Source organism: Telmatherina bonti (assembly GCF_933228915.1).
Source record: "Telmatherina bonti genome assembly, chromosome: 8".
NCBI classification, from domain to species: domain Eukaryota; kingdom Metazoa; phylum Chordata; class Actinopteri; order Atheriniformes; family Telmatherinidae; genus Telmatherina; species Telmatherina bonti.
Window position 1 is genome coordinate 18,290,041 of NC_136626.1, and position 21,643 is coordinate 18,311,683.

The window sequence follows — 21,643 nt, forward strand, 5'->3', positions numbered from 1 at the left end:
TAAATGAAAGTAAAAACAAGGTTTTTATGTAAACGTTAGATGAAACAAAAAAGCTTAGCAACACATAAACAAAGAGCTGAATCTTCATAAAGCCCTTGGATTCCCGCCAGCAATGGAAATCAGACATCTTAAATATAACAAAGAAAATTTAATTAAATTGGCTCAAAAACATATTTTTTATATTTGTTAATGATACACATTTATCTGTGTCGATAACAATGATGTTTTTTTTAATTTTTTTTGTGAAAGATCCCAAGTGCTGATGTTATTGTAGCAGTGGTTGACAAAGATAATTATCTATTTAGCATAAATGAACAGAAGTCAGGTAAACTCTGCTGAAGTGCAGGGCTTCACTGTGTAGACATTTATCATCTAGTTGCAACCTTCCTTTTTATTCCTTTTAAGGAGCATCATTAGTAGTATTGCATTACATTATCTATATGTATCCATTCTTTATTCATCTCGAAGTTTTTACCTCCTCTGAAGAATTCTGAGGGGTGTGTTCCAGCAGGGACATGTGAAAAACCTGCGGGACACCGGCGCTTGAGGACCGGGACCGAGGATCCTGGGATCTGATGTCAACTGATATAAAGAGGTTTTTTTTTTTTTTTTTTTAAAGGAAAGCTCCACATTTCTTGTTGTAATATAATGAGGGAATAAACCCCAAATCCATGGTGGAAGAAAATCTGCTCCGATTTATTTGAACTCATAAGAAAAAACAATAAAAAAGGAAGTTTTGGTATCTGTGTATCAGGAACGGCACACACACTTTCCAACCTCCACAACCAGCTTGGTTGTGGCAGTAGAGCTATTCCTTATGCTTTTACATCACTACAAACGGCAATCTCTCTCAGTCTCACTGCTCTATTTCCCCCAAGCCACAATCTCTCACCTCGTCACAAGACCTGTGTCATAAATCTTTTCCACCCCACACATCACCTCCCCTGCTGCCCATTTACCTCTCCTCCCACTCACTGACAGCAAAAGCCCTATTAACCCCTTGCTCGGCTCTATAGTGTTGCTGAATAATTGAATGTGCCTCCAACCACAGTGAAAAGGTACTTAAATAATGAATATGGCAGGGTGTCTTTTAAAGGTGGAAGAGCCCTGTGAATAATAAAGCACGCAAATCTGTAGTAAGACACCTGTTGCATAGAAAAAGAAAAAAATTCTCAGACCAGCACAGTTTTAGTGAAATTTTTCTTTAGTATTATCTTGCTTGTGGAAATTGAACGTCAAAATATTTGAAAAGCTGAAGAAAACATTTAGTTCAATTTCATACATTGCATTATTTTCTAATTTCTTCGTGCATCACAAGAGGAACTTCCAGAACTTCCTAAATGTTTGTGACTGACATGAGAATGTAAAGGAGCATATAAAATGTTAGTTATATATTTATTTTATTTGGCAGCCCATAGTTGTTTAAAGTAACGCTCTGTGAACACACAAATCAGGGCAATGTTAAGCATGTGGAGGAGCTTTGTTCCGGTTGTTGCATAACTTTTCTGGTTCCAGAACAACAAAATAAAGGCATGAGTTATGTTTTCTAAAAAAAAAAAAAAAAAAAAAAAAAGAGTTTTGCAGGACTTTTTTTGTAATGAAAGCTAAAACAAAGAAAAAAAAAAAAGTCTTTATAATGTAAGGACATACGACAAAGGTTTTGCTTTCCATCAACATAATTTTGTTATATGTAGGTGTTTTTTAATGACAACAGATTATTTTGAATGAAACCTGACCACTGACTGTTTGTTTTTATTTTTGATTGAAAAGATAATTTTACTATCCTATAATCAACTTACCTCTAATATTGATAATAACAGTTAGTTAGTATAATGGGGCGCTGAACAACCAATGAGGTGCTCACACTGAATGAGCTCCTGATTCGGATATTCCATTTGAATTAACATAATCAGAAAATCTAAACAGTCTTTTTTTTATTTAAAAAGTCCTCTTAGGTCAAGATCATTGCTAATGTGGTTGCTATGAATGCTGCTACATGAATGGCATGTTCCAATTCTGTTTTTGGCTCCTGCCGCTAATGGGCTGCTTTCCATTTCAAATTACTGTCTGACTGATGCAAAGGCAGTGTGCTGACCCTAAATCTGGCATTCCAGGATTATATGAAATCCTAGATTGTGTAAAATATTATAGCTCTAAAGGTGGCCTATTTTAAACATGTCACAAAAACGTTAAAGAAAAAACCAAAAGCTTTATTTTTTAAAATTAATCATGTATGTACTCTCTGAAAGTAAGCCTTTGAGGTTCCCTGGCAATAAATGAGAAACAGGAATTGCTGTCACCAAATCAAATATATTATTGTAAATGGCTTCATCTGCAGAATAACTTGCTGGTATGAACACATGAGCTCAATGCAGATATGAAAGTTTATCATTTAAAAGATGGGACCAGCTGGCAGAAAGGGCTTGACTTCAGGTGTTATGTAATAACTTGTTATACCCACCAATGGGGATGAGGTAGTTTTTCACCCATTTAAAAAATGAGATCATTAAGATCTGAATCCACAGTTTCATTCGCCATCCCTTTTCATGTTCCTGTAAAGAGAAAAGGTAAACACAATTTTATTCATCTACATCTTTATTTATATATCTAATTCTAAAACCTAGAGCAGACATGGGAAGAAGATATAAAGATAAAACCTTCCAAATGAGCCTGGAGCAGGGAGATTTTAATTTAAAACCGAATGTGGCATAATGTAACTTCCTGATCATAACTGTAAAGCTTGCATAATGAATTTTATTATGAGGGGAGTGGTGACATCTGGTTAGGGTTCCTCCTGGACACTTCCCTGATGAGGTGTTCTGAGCACATAGCTGGAAAGTCAAAGATGGTAAAAAGCCAAAAGAGCAGAGTGTATAGATGTGCTCAGCCCATCATGGATTGTCCCCAGTAGCAAAAGCATATTGAAAGACAAATAAGTTTTTGTTTTTGCTTATTCTTAAAGTAGTAAGGGTATCTGTCTCCTAAACTCAAACTTAAAAACCATTTTTCACAAGAAAGAGGCATAATAACTAATGATTCTTTCATTTTAGTTTTCAATAATATTAGAACTTTTCTGTGTGAGTATACATGGTCTCCCCATGCATATATGGCTGGTTGTGGTGCTCCAGTTTTTTTTCACATTCAAACGTGTTAGGTTAACAAGCTAACTAACTGGACTATTTTTATCATTGTGTCAGTGCTATTTTAAACATCCAAACTGGGCATAAACTCTGTAAAAGAAACTGTTTTTGTCTCAACTGTTATCATAATCCGGGAAAAAAAGAAGAATCCAGCCTACTTGTAAATATTTTCATAGTTTTCCAGCCTTGCATTTAGGGGATGGCCGATGACGGAGGACCCATTTAATATACGACACAATCAACCACTCAGTCATGACTCAAAGTTTCAGAACCGCCGCCATAAAGGTTTGGTCGGTAAATCTAATTTATCAATTGGTGAACTTGGTTGCAAGTCCATGTTAGCTGATGGACAATTTGTAGCTTTTAAAAGCTATACAATGAATAGTTGCATTTTTGGGCCAAAACTGAATGTGGTGACTAAGCAGCTCAGCAGTTTACTTATGCCGATGAGCATAAGACATAAAAGCTCTTTAGGTGCATCATTTCGCATTTTTCTTTTATTTTGTATGACATTAAAAGTCAATGAAACTTTGGTGCCAGACTGGAAAACGTCGGTTAAAGCTGTCGTAGAGAGTCAGATATGAAAATAAATGTTTGGAGCAGCTTTAGCGTTGTATCCCCTGCAGTGCAGCAGAGAGCAAATCTCAGTCTGGGGTCACAGCCACTGCTGAGAGCACACCTGGCAGCACAGATACAATCATTTCTCCACTAGAGAATGGAGGCAAGTGTGTGTGTGTGTGTGTGTGTGTGTATGTGCTAGAGGGAGAGAAGGTGGCATGTGCATGACAGTGGTAGAAGAAGGTGACAAAGGAAGTAAAGAGGGGAGGATGATGCGCTGTAAGTGTGCATATTGCTTGTGCTGTGTGAGAATACATTTTGTTACACAAAGTCAATGTAAACATTACTGAAATAGTTAAAACATGACAAGCTGTGTGTGTGTGTTTGCAAATACATTCTCTTTAACATTTTAAACATGTAAGACCAGCTTTGGCCTCTGGAACAAAGTTTGATGTGTTGGGTACCTAGTGTAACAGATATTTTCACAAGGGATGAGGTCTATACAGGTCAAAACTTCTGTTCTGTGTGCTAACCCTCCACTGAATGCTGACCGCTTTTTTTTTTAAAAGAAGTACTGTTTTTAGATTATTCACTGTGGTCAAATGTCATTGGTCAAGGCTAGAGGCTATGAATAAACAAGCAAAATCTCAGACTTACAACAATCTTTTCCCTTGTCGGCAGATTCTGCATAATCATATGCAGATATTTGTGCTAGAGATTTATTTAAGAGAAGTTAGAAAACAACTAGTTAACAAAAAAGGGGGGGAGAGGGAACCTAAGAAATGTAATTTTCCTTCTCTACATCACTGCTGTTCTGTGGAGGTTTGGAAACAGTGTGCATCCTTGCTCAATTATTCGTTACAGGAAATAGTGAATGATCAGATTGTGCATGTCTTGTGAAACTCTTCTCTGTATCAGACGTTTATCCCAGGAGAACTTGGAGCTTGGAAGGATATGAATTTTAAAAATGGGCGTCTTGCTGTTTCATTCTTGCACAAGTTACACGAGAAAAGCAAAGACTTGGATTTCTTAAGTCATACAATTCCTTTACCAATGTTCTCTTACTTTTACTATGACAAAGTACAGCAGTTCATGGGTTTAAAGACTTGTTAGCATGTTCTTTGAACCATAAGTATTTCTTTGTCTGCCAAACATGGATCTCAATCAGGAAGCACTGAACTGCAATTGTCAGACTCTCAGCAGACATCAATGTGGTGCAAGATGACCTGGTTCTGCACCTTGTGGTACACCACTGCCACCGATTCAGTGCCAGGTCAGCCGTCACAGATGTCACAGGACATTTTAATGGAAAAACATAAATCATTTATAAAGTGACATTCCTGCAGCACTGAGATGGACCCTTGTCCACGGATGTGATTTTGCGTTTGAAGAACAAAAAAACTGCAGCAGAGTTTTAGAGAAAGCGGATAAAAACTGACACCTTGACATTAACCTGGTTCCTAATTGAGTGACTAATGTTTCTCATTTAAAGTCAAAGCAAAAGAATCCATCATCCTCTGATGTCCGCACCCACATTATATCCTATAAAAAGTCATCAGGCCTCTATTAAAATTTGTATAAATTTACAATAGCACTGTTGATGACTTGTGGCATCGCTTGTCTTTCTATACTTCTTAGCTGATGATGAATTGGAGACAAAAGAGAAATGGGTCAAGGTTTATTCTTTTCTTTTTATTTCATTTATCATTTTTTATTTATTTATTTATTTTTTGAGTGTGAAGCATGAGCCCATCACAAAAGCTCAAGCTGGTGGCACTTGCTGATTATCTGTGTGACCTGCATTGTTACAGCCAGAGCCTAGTACTGTTTTGCAGCCTGTTAGGCGTCTTCACACTTGTTCTCATTCATAATGAATACTGACGGGGATGCAATATTAATAAGTCGAAGCGCCTAGGGCACAGAGTTTATTTAAGGATTCAGATTAAGAGGACAATGGAGGTGATGGGATCTTTGTGTGAGTGTGCAGCATTGTAACATTTTCATTCATGAATTTTGCATCACTCAAGCAAAGGTTTGATAGCATTACTGTAATAGTCCTGCTTGCCTGCAGCAAAATACTGAACACAAAGGTTCTGTTTCCCTCCCGACTCATACTTTCTGTTCACTAACATAGAGAAAAAGCATGGGTTTGAGAGGTGGATGGATGGAGGGATATCTAACCTCAAAAAAGTGACAGATGCTTTTGAGGAGAATTTAAAAGTAATTCTATTGAAAACTTCATACTGCATGTCAGTAAAATGGCGAGTGTAGTTTCGGGGAAGGTATAGTGACCACAGTGATCATATTCCAGTCTTAAGGTACTTCAATTCGTTCTCTCTCCCATATCGTACTCTTGGAAAGATATTAAACCCCAGCAATGTTATCCTTACTTGAGATTAACCATCTTCTAAATAAATGTAATAACGCCCTACATTTCTGGTTTCCATGGTTACATTTAGTCTTTCCTATCAGTGCTTCCAGACTGCACAAAGGACAATTTGCAACATTTAGGGGTGCACAATTTCAAACCGGACACAACTTCTGCACATGAAAGACTTTAGCTACTGATTGGGGGAAGATTTAGCACAACTATTGGCATTATTAAGAATTACAAGCAACCAATGTTTTGAATAGTGTTTACGACCCAGACTCAGCTAGGGCAACTGAGCCGCACAAAAGAAAGACCCGTGGCCAGGTGTACATATGGACCAATACAGATTTATTGTCCAATGGGGGAAGACGAGGCAAGAACAGGCCAGAAATGGCTTCAAAATAGCCAATGCAAGAGCAAAACAAACCCGTACAGCAGTTCTCCAAACAAAAACAACATTGGTTTAACTATTCAAACAAAAAACTAACAGATATAACAGGACTGGACTTTATAGCCACAAACCAGATTTAAAAACCATGAAAATGAACAACACAACAGAAAACAATGCAGCTCTGTCAAAGTCCTCCAGAAATACAACAGTTCGGCATCACAACACAAGCTGAGGGCAGACCACTACTGAGCCAGTGGTTGCCGTTGAATGAAGGACTCCTGGTGTCTTTTAAGTCCTGGCGATTAGTGGAATCAGCTGAGCTCAGAGCTCCAATTATCCAGTGAGCAGGGTGGAGATGAGCAGGTGACAGGAAGGACCAATCCCAGCCAGGAGGCAGCAATCAGAGCTGTGTTTGAGCAGGAATCCCAGCTGAAGATTTAGAATTAGGAGGCTGAAGAGCAATACAGGCAGCCGTAACAAATAGTTAGACAGAAACAAAATGTCTTCCCAGTTTAGAATTTTCCTGCCACATGTGGTACATTACTGATAAATCACATTAGTCACTTCAAGTGTGGCGAGACAATATAAAGCATTTGCATTTATTTATGTGGATGCAACTGAAGAATGTCGCCAGGTCTTGTATGAATGTGTTTTGTTTTAGTAGAAAAACAAATCAATGGATAAATTATTGCATAGAAATACTAGTATTTAAAAGGATCCCTGACTATAGTACTTGCTGGCCTCTATATGTTTAATTCACAAAATTTCCTGAGGACCCGCATTTATGTTCTTATCAATACTCTCCTAATCCATTTTATTCATTCTATTGTCGATCTAATAGGGGCTGTAAGTGATAGCTGAAAACAGCCATTTTCTTTCATAAGGCAGCTAAACATCTCAAGCTGGCGAGTGATAAACATGGGCAGAAATACCAGAAACAGGAGACACTGGATGTGCTTCTGCTGGGATGTAAACAAGTCTGGCCTCTAAATGTGAGCTATTGAGTACAATCCTGGACATGAAGAAACCTGACAACCCACTGCTTTATTTAGTTCTGCTACTCGTAAGTTTCCATTTTTTTCTGCTTTGACCAATCCTGCAACTTCAACAAATGACGACACACGTGTTTTGGCATAAAATTGCCCTTCATTGGTTTAATTTACATCGAAAACAACAAAAAGGAGCCAATGCTGAATTGGCCATGGTGAGCATTCAAAATGGCCAGTGTGTTTACATCAGTTTGCTCGTGTGTAACGTGGTGCACGCATTTAAAATTCTTGACCTAATCGAAGTACAATACTTTCCCCAAAAAACAGTATTTTTTGTGTGTCTACTGAAAGTGCGCACATCTCACAGATTACAACCGTAAATTTAATTTCGTTATGACCAAGATTCACTGATTCCGAGATAAAAGAAGGTTTCATTTGGGCTCTGTTAATCAGTAATTGTATTTAGAGCAAGAAGTTACTAACAAAGTTTTAGTTTAAACTTTACTTTTACCATCTTTTGCATAAAAAACTTGCCTTTTTTTTAGTCAAACCCATGAAGAGTACATGCCTTTTTCATAAGAGAAAAATGTTCTTCTCTTGCTTCTGCTGCTTTCTCCAGCTGCTAGGACAAGCATTTCCTCATGGTTGGCAGTACCTTTCGTTGGTTCTCTCTAGCACATGCAGTTTAGCTGTAAAGCTTCATTCACACAGTGAGAAATCAAAATAGTTTCTCGAGGCTTCCACATAGAAAATTCAACCTGTTTGACCTGGTCTTCCTCAGACTGAATATTCTGATCATCACGTTCAAAGCAGAAATCCCCAACAGTGAACAGCCATCAGTTACTGTGTGGTTTTCAGCTAAGACAGCGGATCTATCAGCTCAGACAGCTGTTCTGTATGCTCAAAACCTCCATTCTCCTCCCGAGGCCATAAGGGGCAGAGCCAGGCAGAGCTAGCCAGGCTGGGCTGCCGAGTCTTCTGAGTACTTATATCAAGGGTGCCCAGCTCTGGTCCTCGAGGGCCACAATTGTGCAGATTTTCCATGTATCCCTGCTCCAACACACCTGACTCAAACTCATTGTGCATGCCTGATTGGATTCATTTAATAGAAGTCAGGTGTGTTTGTACAGGAACACACTGAAAACCTGCAGGATAGTGGACCTCAAGGACCAACTTTGATCACCCCTGACTTACATACTTACATAATGTGACAGAATTGCATACACAAAATGTAAAAATGAGATGATTCCAAAAAGGAAATAGAAATTAATATGCTTGGAGAAATAAATAAATCCATCTAAATAGTATGAAGACATTAATATGACTATAAATGAAACTGTCAATGAATGAATAATTAAAATGTTAAATGAAAATAAAACATAAATATAAATTTAGAAGCATTCGGAGTGCAGACCTCCACCAAGCCACTGTACATTTTTATTTATCGGTGGTATTTTTGGCAATTAATGTGGGCATTAGTTTTTGAGTAAGGTCTAATGGCAAAGTTCACAGATCAAAATTAAACTCTAATCAATTGTTTCTTCCTTTCCTGAAAATTTTCTCAAAATCCATCTGTAACTTTTCTGTTTATGATGCAGACAGACAGAGACCGCAGAATAGATGACCTCAATCTTGGCAAAGGTAATAACTATTATGGTGATTGGAAAATGGAAAAGAAAATTAATACGGAAATAAATGCATTCATAGAAAATGAAGGAAGACATTTTCAGAAGCACCAAATGAGCCAAAAACTAGATAGGGAAGCAAGTAAACAGGAGCATTAATAATAAGTCAAAGGTAAACAGTTTAAAATGGCATAAGAAATATACACTTGTCACATTTAAAAGGTTTCTGTGTGAGAAAAATATTTTTCTAATATTCTTCGTATGATTTCTTGTCATATCATTTTATTTACCAAGCCATTTTTTTATTTTGTTTTTGTTTTTCTTTGGCAGTTTCAGTTCTCCATATATGTAGGGCTATGATGTGATAAATAATGGATCTAGGCAGGCTGGTGGCTGTAGGATGGATGGTTATCCTGGATATTTCTGCAATGTACAGATGGCCAGTTTGTCTCTGGACTTAAACATGTATAGGTCCAAATCTTTGGAAGGTTTGCTCCTAGCATGTCACTTTAATACATGCTGTATGTTCTGGTGTATAATGTGAAGTCAGTAGTCACTTTGTTAGGTACACCTATACTGCTGGTCAAATGGCTAATTCACTAATCAGATACCTTTTCGTATACGTTTGCATTTGCGCACGCAGACATGGTCCAGACAACTTCATGAAGTTAAAACTGAGTATCAGGATGTGATGTGTAATGGGAATTTTAATTAGAACAGTAAGTTCATTACCAGACTTAACTTGCATGCAGAGCACATCGTTATAGTTTTTATAAGACCATCCTGCAGATGTAGTGATTCTCATGTCTGCAGACAACACCTGCTTCAATAAGATGATGAGCAAACTTGGGTGCAGAACTTGGGTATTTTTTTCCCTTCCAGGATGTAACTTTGTTTTGATTTTCTTATGCTTTGTGTTTGAAAAGAGGAGACACATGTACTGATCTCTGCTTATGCATAAGATTTCTAATAACTCAAGTGTAATCTTGTCATTGAGACTTTTGGTAAATAAAAGGGGGAAAAAATATGTTTCCACAGAAAGAAAGGTGATTTAATAGTTGATGGTGGCAGAAATACCGGTGTGAGTATTCCAGAAACTGCTGATTATTATCCATAAAGCTTACAGTAAATGTTCCAAAAAAGTGAAAATATCCAGGGAGGGTCACGTTTCTAAATGTCAATAAAAACCAAAATCTCTGAGAAATGTTTCCAACACCTTGTTGAATCTATGCCATGAAAAATGAAAGCAAAAGGGGTTGAACCTGATACCAATAAGGTTTACCAAATCAAGTTGCCAGTTATATCTGAATGAATTATAAATGCTGGAGCCTAAAAAGGAAATCTTTTTTAAAGGCTTTCTGTGATGTTTGCCTCTCTTCACCCAACACATTGTTTAAGATGTTACTTTATTGCTGCTTGCAAGCACTTTGCCTGTATAGGATATGCTTGATTTTATGATAACCATATGCTAAAATTTAACAATTTGGAATATTTTGAAAGCAAGAAACACTTAGAAAGAAAAGGCAGACGTTTTACATCAAACTGATGGAAAAAATCTCACACAGATGTTGCACAGATCCGTACAAACAATCGCTTGTTCAGTTGAGTTCAGCGTTATTAATCCCAAGGTTGTGTCCTCAAAAGACCTCCTAAACTCCCTTTGCTGTACCATACATGTTCATATTTCTTCATTTTCCAAATATGGTGAATCTCAAGGTGATGTGTCAAACCCAATGAATTCAGCATTTATCAGATAAATTTCCCCTGCAGATCTGAGCGAGCATATACCGAAGTTATTTTTCATTTATCTTTTTTTTCTACCACCCTCAAATCTGGATTTAATTCAAACTTAACATCCACGCCAAGGAGACATATTGGTTCGAACAATTAGTCTGTGAACAGACTTTGGTTGTCATGGCCTTTTCATTCACAGATCTCTTTCAGTTAGAAGTAGGATTTCAAGAGACTTCACCAAAATGTTGCAAACTCTTAAGTTATTGGTATTGCAGAAAGGAACCCCATGTGGTTTTGGTTTATGATAAATAGGATAGTGAAATAAAACTGGCCCAGAAATTGTAACTCTGTTATAAGATACGTTTCATATGTATGACTAACTGTATCTGACAAACATGCAACAGCATTCAAATTCGGGCCTACTGAAGGCCTTCACAGTTGTTGTATGGAATTATATCATGGATTAAGTTTGTTGAGCAAATATATTTAGAACAGGGGTGTCCAGCTTTGGTCCTCGAAAGCCACAAATATGCAGGTTTTCCATGTATCTGTGTTGCAACACACCTGATTCAAACCATCTAATGTAAGTCGGGTGTATTGGAACGGAGGTGCATCAAAAACCTGCAGGACAGCAACCCTCAAGGACCAACTTTGGACACCCTTGATATAGAATTACTGGTAGCACCAATTGTGATGTTTATCACTCCAGTAAACATTATGTCTATCCAAAAGAAAGTGTTGGCTTGAATAAATAACAACCTGACCTTCAACTCTTATTTTGTTACCATAGTTTTAAGAAAACAGTCTTTGGAAACGCACTGTGTGGCATTGTTGCTGTTCATTTGTACAAGGTGATTTACACTGTAAAACACCTTCAGTTTGAAATGTTTACAACAAAATTCTTTAAAATGTCCCTTGCCTCTAAAATTCCACATTAGACCCAACAGTTTCTTAGACAAAGAATAGAGTTCTGATACAAATGCTTGTTGTAGTCATTTCAAGGTCATGTTCTTCACTAGAGACTGATAAAGATCTTCATGATGACGTCAGAGCATAGTTTAGTTGTTTAGCATCTGAGAAAGAGCCAAAGTTCCTTGGATTAGCTTGAAAAGAACCATTTCACGGTGTTAAAAGAAAACCAATTTAATGTTTACAAATTTATCTTTAGATCTAAAGCAAACTGTCCATGGATTCCCCCGAGCTCCCTGAAAGTGGATGTTTGATCCACGACTCTTTCGCAGCAGATCGATTGTAGTTGAAGAGTTCATTATCCAAGACAAATCCATACACGTCTTCGCCACGTCCTCCGCCGTTCTTCTCATCCCTTCTTTGCTCTGCCTTTTAATTGGCCTTCAGTCATCAGTTATCTTGGCTGCACTTGCTCCTTTACCCACTCTGTCGTTCCAGTCTAATGACACAAAGGCTAATTTTACACCCACCAGTCGTTCCATTTAATTACTGACTGTCCACAATCCTCTTGCTCAATCAATAACAGCTGTACGGAGATGGGGAGAAGCTTTGGGAAAAATGTCCATGGGGCACTTGATTTAGAAGAGGAAAGACTATTTTTCATTTCATTACACAAGAATAGTTAACAGAAGCAAATAGCAGGTAGCTAATTGGTCATCAGGGATAGTTTGTGCCATGTGCTTGGCATAGTGAATCGTCCATATCACACATTGTCAAAAGCTCACAACACTTCAAGGTTTTGCTCTGTGACACTGATCAAATTTGACAGAGTAGACTTATTCTAAATTATTTAAACTCTGCCAGCAGAGAGAGAAAATGTCACTTATTTCACATGCAAAGCAGCTTTTATCAAAGATTATAACTTTATGTTAACTGGTGACAGACTTGTTATTTATAATGTCACTCTGAGGCACGTTACGGTGGTAGAAGAAAAATGTGGAAGCTCAGTTCTTCTTTGTTCTTGTCTTGATTTAGTCACTAATGAAAAGCATCACCTCTTCAGAAAGTTGTTTAACCTGTTGAAAAGAAGGTAGTCAAAGTTGCAAAGATAACTATATTTAGGGTGACCAGAGGCTTATAAAAATTAAGCATTTATTTCATGATGGAGATTGCTTATACAATTTTACTATTGTTCTATAACACTCCAAAATCTTTCAAGAAAGATCTAATTTAAAAAACAATAACTCATAAGAACCCAGCATTACATATATGATACATACAGTTTCTCAGACATTTGGCATCTCTTTGTAGTATGAACTTTGCTCAAACTTCTTTGGAAAACAATATGATTTTTGTCTCTTGCCCTTTAATGGACACCAGAAAGCAGAAGATTGCACTATAAAATTTTTGACTTATCACATGGAAAAAATGATAAATATCTCCAAAAATATATACATTTTGTATTTTGTTCATTTTGTAAAGTGACAAATAAATATCTTTATATAAAAAAAAAAAAAAAAAAAAAAAAAAAAAAAACCTGGACTTGGGACCATTTTTATTTTTTTTTTTTATTTATTTTTTTTTTTTAATTGTTTCAGTCTTTGTTAGTTAAACTGTGCAGTCATAACTGTTTTATTGTATTGATATCTTGTGATTAAAAGGTGCTTATTTACAACAATTATGATAATTTTTAATGTAAAATAACTCTTTAAGATAAATAATAATTATAAATTTTAAGAAACAATTGCTCAGTATCTTTATTTTATTTTCACCATTCACATATCTTCTCTCTTGACATGCTGACAGAAAGCTGGGAGCTTCTCCTTTTATCTTATTAAATTAAGCTTCAGACACAAATTTATAAACCTATCTGCAGACATATTGATGTGTCAAAATTGTATGTAAATTCCCTATTAATTCATTTGCTATGGAAGACTGACATTTGACACTGAATTCATTGGGTTTAAGGAAACCTTTTTAATGTTTTAAAATTTCAACATTACTCAGCATCCAAGCAAAATGTTGAAACTTTAATGTGTCAACACTGAACCGGTTGAATGTTTACATCACTACCTTTTTCTTAATTGTGATCCACCAATGAGAGTTAACCTGCTGAATTTGCATTTCTTTATGTATGCAAGTATAAACATCCATCGCACCTGAGAGTTTAAATGCTTGAATCCATCGGAGACAACCAATCAGGCCACTTGTTTGAAGATGCTCGGTTACTTGGGGCCAATAGGAGATGACAGTCTGGGTGGAACGTGGAACTGATGGTGGAACTGAGTGGCTGTGGCAGCTCTAATGGTAAGTGAGAGGTAATTAGGGAGAAAAGACTGGTGTGCGGCTTTCCATCCAGTGAACAGAGTGGGGAGCCGGCCTCCCCACTGCCTCATTTATCATCATCTGCTTAGCAGGCGGCTCAGAGTCAGGACAAACAGAACAATCCCCCTCCATCTTTCTCCTCCTCTCAGTCTCTGTCTCGTACCTTCTTATCTTCTGGCCTTTTCATCCCCCTGCAACTTATCCAATGTTCAGCACTTCCATCTCTTTCATTCTCTGCATTTAATCAACTTCTCTGTCCCTGCTGTATTCTCTTTCATCTCGTCATCACGTTTTCTGTTTTAGCTTTTACCTGTCACACAAACACTTCCTTCATTCTTATACTTATATTTTCCATTTTATTGCCCAGGCACTATTTACAACTTTTTTTTCACATTCCCATCAGCTTGCTGAGCCCCATCTTACCTCTGTCTTTTTGTCCTCTTTTATCTATTCATTCATTGTGCTTTGCCTTCATTGCTTTGGTGTTTTCAACTCTCCATTTCTGCTTGTAATTTCTGTCTTCTGTTTCCCATCTTCCCCACCACCACCTATCCATGACCCTGGATGTTTTTCATTTTTCGTCTTTCTAGTCCAATTTGTTTCTTCATTCTTCACCGATGTTTATTTATTTTTTTATTTTTTTATTTTGTGGATAAGTCTGATATTCTTGAATTCCATTTTTTTAAGGCTTGTTTGTGTCATTAGACGTCAAATATTTTTAGATCTCACTTGCAAAGGTTTTACTCATCCACTACCATTAGCTTTAACCAAATCATATAGTATACTGCTGACAAAACCTGCACATTCAACACCAACTCATGTCATGTGACACACCTAGAATGTGTGGCATGTAAACTCAGTTTTCAAAAATGTAGAATGGAAACATATAGCTCTTTTCCTATTACTCTGAGTTGGTGCTTGGTAACAGGTACCTTTAAATAGTACCTGCTCACCTGTATTTTGTAGCAAGTTGAGTCAAGCCAAAGATGTGATGTTCATAGACTGTAGGCCACTGACTGGCCACGGATGGATGTGCCTGGATGAGTTTTTAGAGCAACTTGATCCCAGACTGCTACTTTACAAGAATCTGGTCTTGCTGCCAATCTTAACCCACAGCCTTGTTTGGTTGTCTTCTTTAACCTTAAAACTGACACACAAAAAAACAGACAACAAAATCCATCCATGATTCATATGCAAATTCTGCTGTGAAAATAAAGACCGAAGTATTAAGGGGAACTTATATCCATAAAGTGCTTCTCGGCAAAGCAAACTTGGTAGGCACAACAACCATCATTCCGCTTGCTGTGATGCTGGACAGGACAAGTTAAAGGAAAAAAAAATCTGACAAAAGTCCAACAATTAAGCAGCAGGTATACCATCACCTCAATGACCTCCATTTTTCCATCTTGTTTGTGTCACATACAAATGACATCATCTGACTTTTGTCACACCTGCATTAAGAAGGTACTCAATTTTAATGGAAAACCATCTAAATCAAGTCAAGAAAGCACTGGTAGAAAAGACCTTATGTTGAGACAATATGTGGATGCATTCTCAACTGAAGTAATTAGCTAATGTTTAAGATTTGTTGCACTTACAATGGATCATTGGGCAAAATTTATATAAAAGTACAAACTGGACAGTAAATCATTGCAAATGCCACTGATGGGACCACTGTGACCACAACTATTAAGGAATCAGACAAAAAATAAGTAAACAAAATAAAAAAACATACAGCTCTGAGAAAATAAGCAGACAAGGCAAAAAAAACAAACAAAACTAACATATATAATTAAGTAGATAAATATAAACCGACCATTAAAGCTGTTTGCATCTTTACTATTGTGAAGTACATTAATATGCAACAGCTAAGAATCCCTCCTCATACACACACACTCAAAGAAAAATAAAGCAGTGTATTAGATCATGAGATGAGGTAATCTTTCTCTCACAGATGTTTGATTGTTGGGAGATTTAATGGTCACTACACACAACGTGTCAGTAGAAAAGTAGCCATTCTTCACACTGAGTCCAAATCATTAATGTTAACACCCTTTCCTGGTGTGCATTTGTTTTTAATTAACATCCTCTTGTTGTACAACTTAACAACATGTCATGAAGTTGGCAGGCATAGAGACAGCTACAGGCCAATATGGATATTTGACTTTTACAGGTGACAAAGAAAAATGGAGTTGAACAAGAAGAAAAAACAAAAGACAAATACAAGAAGTACAAGGCATTGACATAACTCCAGGGTGTGACGTTTGAACAGAACTAATTTGAAGCAGAAAGTAATTTGTATTTCTCCTGACTTGTGGCAGTTGTTGGATAAGCTGGAAAAAGATACACTCAGGTTCCCTAATTTATCACTTCAACACCTGCATCTTCCCCGTGTTACTAGGATATCTCACCCCTGTGTTCTAACAATGTCTCTTTAAGGGAAAATTTCCAACCTAAATAAAAACCTATTAAATATAAAATAATATTTACCATAAGTAGAATTTGATGCAGATTGTGATGGATTGATTGTTGGCAAACAGATTTTTCTTGCTTCTTGCAGTAAACTTGTTCTTCTTTATTTCCTCACAACATCACAGAAATATATATATATATATATATATTTCCTACATATTTATACTGCTTGTGTAGTTGAACTAATTCATTCATTCATTCATTCATTTTCCGAACCGCTTATTCCAATTCAGGGTCGCGGGGAAGCTGGAGCCTATCCCAGCTGGCTTTGGGTGACAGGCAGGGTACACCCTGGACAGCTCGCCAGTCCATCGCAGGGCCACACACAGAGAGATGAACAACCACACTCATGCTCACACTCACTCCTAGGGGCAATGTAGAGTGACCAATTAACCTATCATGCATGTCTTTGGATGGTGGGAGAACCCACGCATACACGGGGAGAACATGCAAACTCCACACAGAAAGGCCACTGACCAAACCAGCCAAGGATCGAACCAGTGACCTTCTTGCTGTGAGGCCACAGTGCTAACCACTGCGCCACCGTGCAGCCAACTAATTCTAACTAATTCAGTCAAACATTATTAAAATGTCTTAATTTAAACCAGTGTTCCCAATCCTGGTTCTAAAGCACCACTGTCCTGCACGTTTCAGAGATAAGACAATAACACACCTGAATCAAATAAATTGTAAACCAGGCTTGCAAACAATTTGATGGGGCAGTACATTAATCTGAATCAGGTGTGTAGGAGTACACACAAAGATTTTCTAAATCTGGAGATGATTAGAATCTGTTATTGGAGTTATTAAATAAACCTTTATTATGTGCTTTGATTCTTGTGATCTGACTTTTTGTCTCCTGCATGGTCCCGCTCTTCTGATCTTTCCTTCCACTCACACAGAGCCATTTGTTATATTTCTATTTTTTTCCAAGGATGTTTTCTATTGAACACAACTCCATGTAGGCTAAAGATGTCCCTGCAGACTTTCATCCCTTTGCCATGATTAGGAGGTGTACTCGGGATCGATTAAAGCTATACATGAAAGCTGATGACAGGTCAAAATGATAGCTGTCACCTCTAACATAGCAGGAGATAAGAAATACAGAGACACTTAACCGTCACTGCTGACATGACACACAATGACAATGTGCTCCTATCAGATTTAGATACTGTAATAGTGTATGTGTCTATAATAACTGTCTCCTACTTGACAGACATGCCTGAGATTTTATGGCCAGAAGAGAAGTATTTAATTCAGATCATTTCAATTTCTTTCTTTTTTTTTTTTTTGTATTGAGTCACTTTAAAGCACTTTTGAACATATGCAGCAGTTTAGTCCAATTATGTAATTCATTCCAAACAACTATAATCTAATTACAGTACAGATCTATTACATTATTCCACATAAGTCCAGCTCATTACAATTGAGTTCACATAATTCTCATTCATAATTATTTGCCTAGCTTTAGAAACCATTGAATCTTCTCTCGATTGAATTCCTCATTCTTGGCATTGATGAGCCAGCAGGTAACGGTGAACTGGAAAACTTTCTTAGCAGGCTGAAATATCCAGCAAAACCAGATGCTGGAACGATGGCGAAAACAGGAACTTTGTGATTGTTTTTATTTTAGTTAATACTGCAAATAAATCTCTGACACCAAAGGAAAGCATAATTGCACAACAAAATATAATGTAGCGATGGTTTTCAGCATCTCAGGTAACCATAGTTCATCCATTCATTCTCTATAGGAGGTAAGGTCAGGGAAATACGTTTTGAGAGGGACACCCAGGCATTTGTCTCCCCAGCACCATTCTTTAGCTACTCCCGGTGGATTACAGACTCCCATCTTTGACTGTGACCTAGTTCACATTGTATGCTACTTCGAATTTCTTCACGGAATGCCTGAATATACGTACCCATAGCAAAACTGAATACTTTTTATGCTGTTACTCATTACACCCAATGGAATTATGAGAAAGTATAGGCTATGTCAACTTTAAAAAAGCACATTTTTTTCAGGACAAACATGACAATTTAAAATAGGGGTGTCCAAGTCCGCTCCTCCAGATCTGAGATCCTGCAACTTTAAATGGAGCCCTTCCTCAACACACCTGATTCAAACAGCTGAATTACCTCATCTGCATGCCATTCAGGCCTGGTCACAAGACATTTGATTCAGGTGTGTTGGAGAAGAGTTGGTTTTAAAAGTTGCAGGATGGCACTGAGCCACTCCTGGTTTACTGCGTAAAAAAAGAAAAGAAAATATTGCATTGGCTGCAGATTTAGTGCCTAAACCAAAGCAAGAAAATATGTTCCCTGAATAGAATTTTTCTGATGTCCAAACTTCTCCAAACAGAAAATTTTAATGAGAGAAACTGACCCAAACTGGTTTGAAACTTAGACTTGATCCTTTTTGTGACTTTCCCTGCCTTTTGTCCAGCAGTATTGTTTCTAATTTACCTGGCATTCAATAATGATGATTCTGTACATTTTGTCTGCTTCTTCTATTGCCACAACCGTTCATGTGGGCACTGACACCTAAAGAAACTTTGTAAATACCTCAGAGTTGCCAGGGGTGTTGACCGAAAAGAAGCATTCAAACTCTTCCCCTGGGAATGGGAACAGATTGGACATGGTCTCTGCCCTATTAATCTGATGTCAACTGAACATGTTTGTTTAATATCTGAATGAGCACCATGGTCACTTCTCAGCAAAAGTTGTGACCTCATCTTCTGAACAGATAGTTTTCGTACTGCTTTAAACACAGCTCAGTTCACAATAATGGATAGGCTTGTTGGGGTGGGTTTAATATGGCACAGTCCATAGGGTTAATTATACAACCCTATAAATAGCATAATTAGAGAAAAGCTCTGGTAGCCCTTAGCTCTATTGTTTTTGCTCTATAGAGTAAAACATGTGGAACATAAACACTAACAGGCAGTTGTGAGGAAATCATCAAATAAAAAAAAGAAAAGAAAAGAAAAAGTGCTTGTCTTTGTAGTTTACAGGCTTGGCTTATAATGTGCCCATGATGGAAAATACAAAAACTAGATGCCTAGCATGAACATTTTTCTCATTATTGGGACTATCCATCCTGGATAGTTGGTGACCTTAATCACTAAAAGTTGTGCGAAGGCTTTAGTTTTGCATACGTTCCAACTGGAGAGGTAGTAACAAACCAATGAATGGTAAAGAAGGCGGTGAAAGATGTGTCAAAAACACCAATATTTATTAAAGCTGTAAATTCATTTCTTGTAGTTCCACAGATTACTCTTCGCTATAGACAGATGGAAAGTCTGACTAAAGTGGATCCGTTTCTCTGCAGCCAACCTTTCCCTCCTCAATCACTGGCAGAGTAGGAACACCAGTGTGACACAAAGGAACATGGCATTTCAGGGTTTTCTTGTCATCTTTTTCCTTTTTTATTAATTTTTTAAAAAAATTATTTTTATTTACTGTTATTGTCAGATATATTCCAGCTGTTGTGTGACAGTGCCTCGTGTGAATGAAGAGACTAAAAGCTGTTTCGAACTGCCAGGTTTCATTCATGGTTTTGCTGCTGCAACATCTGCTGATTGGTTAAGTGAAAAAGATATTTTATAAATATTCATTTAAGTTGACAACAGCAATGCTTAAGACCTAATAAATACCTGATTACAGGTATTTAACTAGTTAGTAACGTTCCTAAAATAACTGTAGCTATGTTTTCAGTTGCTTACAATGTTATGCATTCGATAACTTCCTTTATTATCGAATTTCTCTTAATGTACAGTCCAATCTTTAATGAATGTCATTAAATACTGTAGTTCCTTATGCGACTGTGGCGGATCTGTGGGAGTAAAAAACTACCATAAAAGTTGATTTTGTGTAGTTGAGGCACAAGGACATAAAAATTAGATGTCTAAATAAAAAGACTTGATTATATTTTACTAAATATTTGAATAATTTGTTCGGTTTAGGCTACAAGACTGGTAACTTATGGTACAATGTTGGATTTCTAAAGTTTTATTTTTTTGTTCCTTTTTTACTTCAGAAAAAAACATGAAATCCTGAAGCAAGACTAGTTATATTCAGTTAAAAGTAGAAAAACAAGCAGTGACGTAGTCTGCACTAATACCAAGTAACTACATATTTGCCAATGTGAAGTAAATTTTACAAGGCTTTCACAAGAACCACAAACAGTAAATTCATCAAGTCACTGCATGTCAAATTCTATTTGTATGAGAGGACATCTCCCGCGCAAGCTTATCAGCTGCCTGATCAGAGCCTAATAGCTACTGTAAATTTGCTCGTATCAGATGGCAGGCATTCATTTGGAAAATGACTGTCTTAATCTATATTTCATCAACTGGACTGAAGATATTAATAGTAAATATTCTTATGAAGCCTTAAACTTAATCAAGATTCCTTATGCGAAACTCATGATAAGAGACTTCAATAATTCCCAGAAAATGGTCTCTGTGGTTCATTTAACCATGTTACCTTTTTTGCTGTACTTCACCACTCAGCCTAGTAGCAAGTTCAGCTGTTTTGTGCTGTTTTCAGACTTCATTTTTCCACATTTCCTAGTCATTTACTAGGATGCCATAACCACTTTAAAGTCTGACCCATGAAAAAATGGTTAGAAAAGTTCTAAAAAATAAATATGAGGTCCTTAGTTGGCCCTTTAAAAAAAAAAAAAAAAGAAAAAGTTTTAAAAAAATGAACAATTTCTTGGGGGTTATTTGCCATTTATTCCGATGTGATCTGTCAAAATTGTGATCGTGTAATCTTCTGCTTCATCCAATCTATTAGGGGAGAGAAGACAAGTATCAGATTGTGCTGAACAGGATTTTGAGCAAAGTTTTCACTATCAAGTGATGCAAAAGAGCTCAGAAACTGTGTGTATCGAATATAATGCTTTTGACTTTATAGAGTTAAATTGCAGATGTTTATACAATACATATCAGCCACAGGATTGTTGTAATTACTGATTACTCTCAGATCAAGGCCCTAAAATACCATTTTCAAATTCAAGAATTTCTTATTCAATATATCTGAAAGTGATAAAGCCTTCGATGAGGAGAGTAAGTCCATTCTGTGGCTGCATTGTAATGCAGCAGGAGTTTTGGTTAATTAGTCTGTTG